The following is a 7,450-nucleotide window of genomic DNA, read 5'->3' on the forward strand; positions in this document are numbered from 1 at the left end:
TATCCTTCACTGCATTGCAGTCACCCCCAATTATCCATGGGTAGGCCTCCCACCCTGTCAAAATCGAGTTCAGACTTGCAAAAAATTTATGTTGGTCAAAATTGGGAGCATAGACGTTCCTCAGGATTAGCGGTACTCCGTCCAATGTGCCTCGCAGAAATATATATCTACCCGGTGCATCCACCCTTTTGTCCAGTACAACAAATGGGACTCCCCCTCTTATCCAAATCATCGCCCCACGGGCAAAGGCAGAGTAATTAGTGGAGATTATTTGCCCTCTCCATTTTAGCAGCTTCAGCCTCCATCAAGTGCGATTCATGGAGGAATACCACTTGTACCCCACGGCGTAGCAAGTGTGCATGTACCCTGTGTCTTTTGTGCACAGAACCTAACCCACAGACGTTCCAGGTCACACATTTATAGCTGTCTAGAGTATGCCTTTATAGTTAATTGTGTCGTACTCATTCCAGTTAGAGGACCATGTTGTTGTGTGAGACATTGCATTTGCGATGTGCCAGAACCCTCAAACCCCCAATGTAAACATAACACCAGGTCTCACCTATAAACGAAACCAGGCCAGACCAAACAAAACATACATTGAACTGATACATGATAAACTGTAGCGCTAGCAAAGTGGGGAACAATAGCCATAACCATCATATAAGAAACACAGTTAGGAGCCTCTCCGGGCCCGAGCATACATTGAATAGCATCGTTTTTGACAATGAAGATTATAAGGAACCAGAGCAAAAAGGATATGTGAGTCTTCAGGTATGCATACCGCCGACGCCCTCCGCCGTGGCATCGCCCAGTATTCCATAGGATATGGAGAGCTTGCTGCTCCAGTAGGTCGTCTGCTGTTTGAGGAGTCACACTAGGGAAAAGATTCACACTGTTTTCGGAGTCCCAGCGCACCGTGCTCTGTTGACTCCAAAGTCCGGCGGGAGGCATTGTCTCTGAAGGCAGTCTCAGTCGCCAAGGCCATCTCCCTACTCTTCTGTGCCTGCTGCTGTGTAGGGCCAGGGAACAGCCCTGCAGTCCCACGTCCAGTCATACGTCGTGATCGATGTCGGTGCGTTTTCCCAGGGCTACGCGGCGGCTTCGGGAGAGATTGTCCAGAAAGCTGCATTGGTTCCATGACTTCCAGCCACTCCTCTTCATCCTCCGGACTTTCGAAGAAGTATGTCTTTTGATCATAGTTTATCTTCAAACATGCAGGCAATAACGCGTATTTTGAGATTCATAGTGCGCAACTTCTTTTTCACTGCTTGGTATGAAGATCTGCGGCGCTGCACCATTAACGTGTAGTACGGGTACAATAAAACCTGGCAATTCTCAAAGTCGATCTGTGGCTTCTCCCGTGCCTTTTGAAGCAGCACATCGCGTTCCCTATAGTTGAGGATTTTTACTATCAAGAGTCTTGGCGGGGCGCCCACCCTCAGCTTTCCCATAGGAATACGGTGTGCTCTTTCAATCCAAAAGAAGTCCGAGGGGCCCTCCGGGGCCACATGTGTTCAGAACCATTGCTCCATGTAAGTTGTCGTCGCTATCCCCTCGCTCCGTTACGGGAGTCCAATCACGTGGAGGTCGTTGCGCCTTGCTCTGTCCTCTGCATCTTCAACCCTGTCCAACAGCCCCGCTACCTGTTTTTGGAGGACATGGATCTGTTTTGTGTGCTCCTTCTGTTGTGGCGCCAAGTCATCTAGGGTGGAGCCATGGTCCTTTACCGTTGCAGCTAGTTTGTCGTGATCCGCCTTCAGCAGGGTAAAGCCGGTGGTAAGAGTTCCTATCTGTTGTTCTATGGCTTTCCTGGATTGTCGGACCTCGTTAAGTATCAACTTAGCCTGGGATCCCGTGTCGCCCGTAGGCAGGATTGTGTTAGTTGATTGCATACTCAAGGCGGGGTCTCCATCCTCTGTGTTTTGGGAGTGCGTGGCGGCCACCTCCTGTGGCTTCCCCTTTACTCGGCCCATCTCTCTTCGGGAACGCTTCGCTCCAAATGTCTCTGGTCTGGTATTTGTGTGCACTGGACAGGTGATTACAGTGCTAATAAAGATGACCGCCGGTTCCCCAAAGTGAGGCGTGCATCTACTGTAGTAATTGTGGGCGCAGCCGGGGAGTATAATCCGCATGTCCCAACTAGAGTCTCCAGCTATGTAGTAGCGTGCTCAACAGGGAGCGTCGGTTGCCCCACGCCCAAGGGGCACCACCGGTGGCGTCTGGGCAACGGGTGAGGACCCTTATTGAACTGCCAGATGGGATGAGAGAGGGGGAAGAACAAAGAAGCTATGTGTCGGCATCCAGGGACCCCATACCTTCCCTCCTCACCAGCGGTATGCGCAGAGTCATGTAAAGTCCCCAGGTCTGGATGACACTGGTGGGGAGTCCCAGCTTTGCAGGCTATGCGTGCCCCATACTGTGCCACCAGCTCCCAGCTAGCACCTGCGAGGGACAATAGCAGGCGTGATCGCGCTGTCTAAAGTACAGAATGGTCTCAGAGGCCCCATTAGGGCCGTGGTTCTGACACCATCACGTTCAGTGCAGCCATCCACCACTCATCCAGGTCGGGGAAGAGGGAGAGGATCCAGGCCCAGGGTCCACCGTCGTTGCCTCCGATCCCCCACAGCAGCTGCAACGACTTGGGGAGAGCGAGCTCTCCTGTTCCACAGCCTCCAGAGATGGGCCACCACTCATCCGCAAAGGGACTCACGAGCCCCCGTCACAGCATCGGGGCCGGCACACTCCCACTGCCTCTCTGACCTCTGGCGACGTACCTCCAGCTCCGCCCGGGCCCAGCCGCAAGTCACGGCCCTCCGCATCCATCCACAGGCCGCAGGGTGGTGCCTCTGTTGCACAAAGCGCCAGTCTCCTGCCGGTAGGTCCGCAGCTCTGCAGACTGAGGCTGCCCCGGGCCAATCGGTCCGCTCCGCCAGAGAGGGGCCGCTGCTCACCTGCGAAGGGATACACAGGCCCACACCACAGTTTCAGGGCCGGCGTGCTCCCGCCGCCCTCCTGCGTTATGGCGGCGTACCTCCGGCCCCACCTAGGCCCAGCCTCAAGTCGCAGCCGCCTCTCGGCCTCAGGATGGTTCCTCAGTTTCCCTCAGCGCCGGTCTCCCGCCAGCAGGCCTGCAGCACCGCAGACCAAGGCTGCCTCTGGCCGAACAGTCCACGCCACGCTGCACTCCTCAGGCCTCGCCGATGGGTTGCGCAGGCAGGGTGCGTCCCCTCAATCAGCGGCCGTCGCGCAGGCCGCAGTCCCAGCCTCGCTGTCTGTCCGGGATCGGTGCAGTCGCGGCACCTAAATACTCAGCCCCCCGACACCCACTGCACCATGCCAGGCTGGCATGGCACAGCATAGCTCGATTGCTGCAGTGTCACAGGATAAATGCTACCGGGCACCGGAGTTCTCTCAATCCACATCTGCCATGATCGGCGGCTGGCCACGCCCCCTTTTAGTGCAATTTAAAACAGCAATTCACAAGCTGCAGTGCAGATAGGAATCAAGGACAACTTTGGAAGATATAGGAATTTTTCTCTTCTATCAGATGATGATTGGCCAGGGCTCCATTTGTGTTCTGACCAAAATGGATACATGTATAATGTGTTAAAGTTTTGAAATCCGGCATGGTTGACATAGTGTGTTGAACATAATTAAAGGACAAGTTACTTACCTTCAGTAACGCCTTATCTGGTAGAGACATGATCTAGCCATAGGTCCTCACCTTTGAACTTCCAGGTGTCATGCTGAATCCTGAAGATTTTTCTTAGCAATACCCATGCGCGCCGGTAGGTGGCGTCCATTGACTCTACGTGACGTCGTCGTGTTAGTCATTGTCGTGACGTCCGCGTTGTCAATATAACCCCCACTCCGGCGCACTGACGTCAGTACTTTTCACAACTTTCAATGCCAGAAAGCGCGGATCCATAAAGTGACTGACCATGGTGTGTCAAAAAACTAGGGCCCTGAAGGGAACATCCCTGCCACTTAAAACCAATTCCACAGTGCGGGGAGGATGGGTGGGTCGGTAAGGAATCTGCGGCTAGATCATGTCTGTACCAGATAAGGCGTTACCGAAAGTAAGTAACTTGTTCATCTGATAGAGACATCTAGTCACAGATTCCTTACCTTTGAACAGTTACCCAAGCAATACCATTCCCGGAGGAGGGACGGGGGAACTGCTTAGACCAGATAATCATGTAAAACAGAGCGACTGAACAGGCCTTCTCAGCGAACCTGGGAATCCAGGCAGTAATGCTTGGCAAACGTGTGCAGAGATTCCACGTGGCAGCTTGGCATATATCTGAGACGGAAACACCACGCTGAAGGGCTGAGGTGGCGGCCTTTGTCCTGGTGGAATGGGTCCTAAGCTCTTCAGGGGGATCTTTCTTAGCTAAGGCGTAACAAATTTTAATACAGAGGATGACCCATCAGAAAATAGTCCCCTTCTGGACAGCACGCCTTTTCTCTGCACCCATGTATCCAATAAAAAGCTGGTTATCCACCTGGAACTCTTTGGTTCGGTCAAGGTAGAACAATAAAGCTCTTTTTGGGTCTAGACAATGGAGATGCTCCTCATCCTTGGAAGGATGCGGGTGTCCCTAGAAGGTAGGGAGGGTAACAGACTGTTCCAGATGGAAGGGTGCTACCACCTTAGGCAAAAAGGATGCCCTAGTCCGGTGTCTGGAAGTCGTTTCATGAGAGTCCACTTTCGGTGTTTATTTCCGCTAGGAAATCAGAGGTGAAGTCCAGGGTTACGTGATAGATAATGGCATCCAAACTCTTGTTGATACGATGAATAACACCTGTCCAGGTGAGAATGGGGTATTGGCTATAGAGGAGTTACAGGATTACACTGTAGCAAATAGATTGAGAGTAAAAACTCGGAGCGAACGGAAATATTGATTGACCATTTGGTGTTGTTTCCTTAATTCTTTCCAGCAAACATTTTCGGCTTTACATGTTACTTGACGGTACTCACAGAGCACAATTGGTAAGGTCAGTTTCGGTAAGATTTGGAAATTAAGCATTGTGACATGTTTAAGATTGGGATTTAATATGGATGTATTTCGAATTGTATATTTCAGTGAGAGTATCACCCAGTGGACTACGGTGTCACTAAGGTCAACATCGAGTGAGTTACAGCTTTAGTCCATGGCAGTATTAGATTACGGTTGATATGGTTGCGGCACAAAATATTGCATGGCAATAGAACCATGGTCACGTTTAAAACAAAAAACAAATGAAGGCACACTGGGTGAAGTTCGTACGACATTTTATTGGAAGTATGAGCACAATTTATTCACAACCGAGCACGTCCATCCATCCAAAAGAGCATGACAGCAATCACTAAACCACACCAAAATTCCATTACATCTATACATTAGAGGATGGTAACCTCCCCCTGTATGTTGTTACTTTGTATTGTTACAGATTGGCCCCTGATGAAGGGACAGTCTTTTTCTTCAAGCCCAATGCATTTCGTGACCTATGTGCATGTTGGAAGAAAGCATATAAATATGTGAATAACAGCAATATGAAGAAACATTATATGTAACGTGTTATAAACCATATGTGAGCTTATATGAAAGATTACTATATGTGATATATTGAAATGTATAAATCAGGAAATTGAGAATTTTTTTTGACAATTGTCTTTTGTGAACTGCACACGGGATCAAGTACATGTACTTGTCGCTATCCTGCAGCCGGACGAGTGCGCATCCTATGGCCCATATCGTTGATTAATGTGTACATGAAGATTTTTGTGAAATTTCTTGTGAACCGGCTAGTTCCACTGGTTCCGTTGCTGGTCGCACCGGAGCAAGTGGGCTTTGTCCCAAGCAGAAACCTAACTTACAATTTGAGAACGGTGTTTGAAACGGTACAACACACTCGACCGGAAGTGCAGGGGGTGGCTGTTTTCCTCGACATGGAGAAAGCCTTCAACTCCGTTGAATGGCTCTTTATGCAGCAGGTCTTGACGTGAATGGGGCTGGGGACAGTCTTCCTACAGCTGATAGGGGTACTATACAACTCGCCCACGGCCAGAGTTGAAAATTGACAACCTAGTGACGGATATTATACATGTTTCTAGAGGTACACGGCAGGGTTGCCCTCTGTCACTGATATTGTATGTGTTGGTGGTGGAACCTTTAGCTTGTGCGCTAAGCGAATATCACAGATATAGGGGTATACATTTCCTGGGTTATGAGCGGATTGCATCAACTTACGCAGACGACACGCTGCTATATGTACGGAGCCCTGAACGTAATCTGTCCCCTGTACTGCGGGAGGTAGTGAGATTTTGGAGCGGTGTCTTGGCTGCGTTAATTGGCCAAAGTCTATAATATTCCCACTCACACCGGTTACGACCCTATTCGATCCAGACTACCCGCTGAGGTGGTCGACAGAACCGGTGAGGTACTTAGGGATCAAGATCCATACGGACTCTGAGGTGGTGTTCAGGGAAAACTATGGGGTGGCGATCAGCAGATTAGAAGATGAGGTGGAAAGCTGGATCCGGTTGCCAGTCCCTGCTGGGTAGTTTCCATCATGAAAATGGTGATATTGCCCCGTTTTTGGTTTCTCTTCACTAACATACCTTTTGTTCTCCCTTGCTTCTTTTTTCATCAGCTTACAGCGTTGATGATTACGTTGGCTTGGGCCGGTAAGCAGGTGCGGTAAGATGGAACGTACTTACATTGCTATACCACATGTGGGTTCTGGGCGCACCCGACTTGGACCTATATTACAGGGCAGCACAAAGCGCACATGCTTACCATTGGATGCACGGCCCCCCCAGACACGCCCCATCTACGCATAGAGAAAGTAGTGGCGTCCCCTCTCCCGTTGCCAGCGCTTTTGTTTACGCCTGCGGACCGTAGAACGGGGATTCTTGATTCAGTTAATGCTACAAAGCATGTCTGGCACCATCTTCTAAAGTTACAGGCAGGAGTCATATTGTATTCCCTGCTCACACCACTGGAGTGGTGTCAATGGCTACTCCTGTGAGGAGACAAGGGAGTTACACATGCTCTTAACTTGATATGAGTGCAGACGATAGGGAGCTTGTTTGAGGGGGAACACAGCAAAGAGCTGGGAAGAGATGGAGATCGTAGATTCGGAAGTAACTCTCCTCACTAGATTTCAGTTCCACAGAACACGGCAAGCATTGCTGAATATCCTGGGCAGCGACTTGTCTGAACCACTGGAACTGGCTCCCCTATCCTATGTCATAAAAACTGACTTGCTGACACGGATGATGTCTAAAATATAAAGCGGACTATGAGCCACAGGGAAAACCATTACACTAAAGCCCGCCTGGCTTGGCAGAGGGACTTGGGCAGGGACATTGATGACACTATGTGGAAATACTGTTGCGAAAGCATGAAGCGCACATCTTTAAATGGTAGACACAGATTGATTCACTTTAAGTATCTAAACAGGG

The sequence above is a fragment of the Triturus cristatus genome, chromosome 8 (genome assembly GCF_964204655.1).
Source record: "Triturus cristatus chromosome 8, aTriCri1.1, whole genome shotgun sequence".
NCBI lineage: Eukaryota > Metazoa > Chordata > Amphibia > Caudata > Salamandridae > Triturus > Triturus cristatus.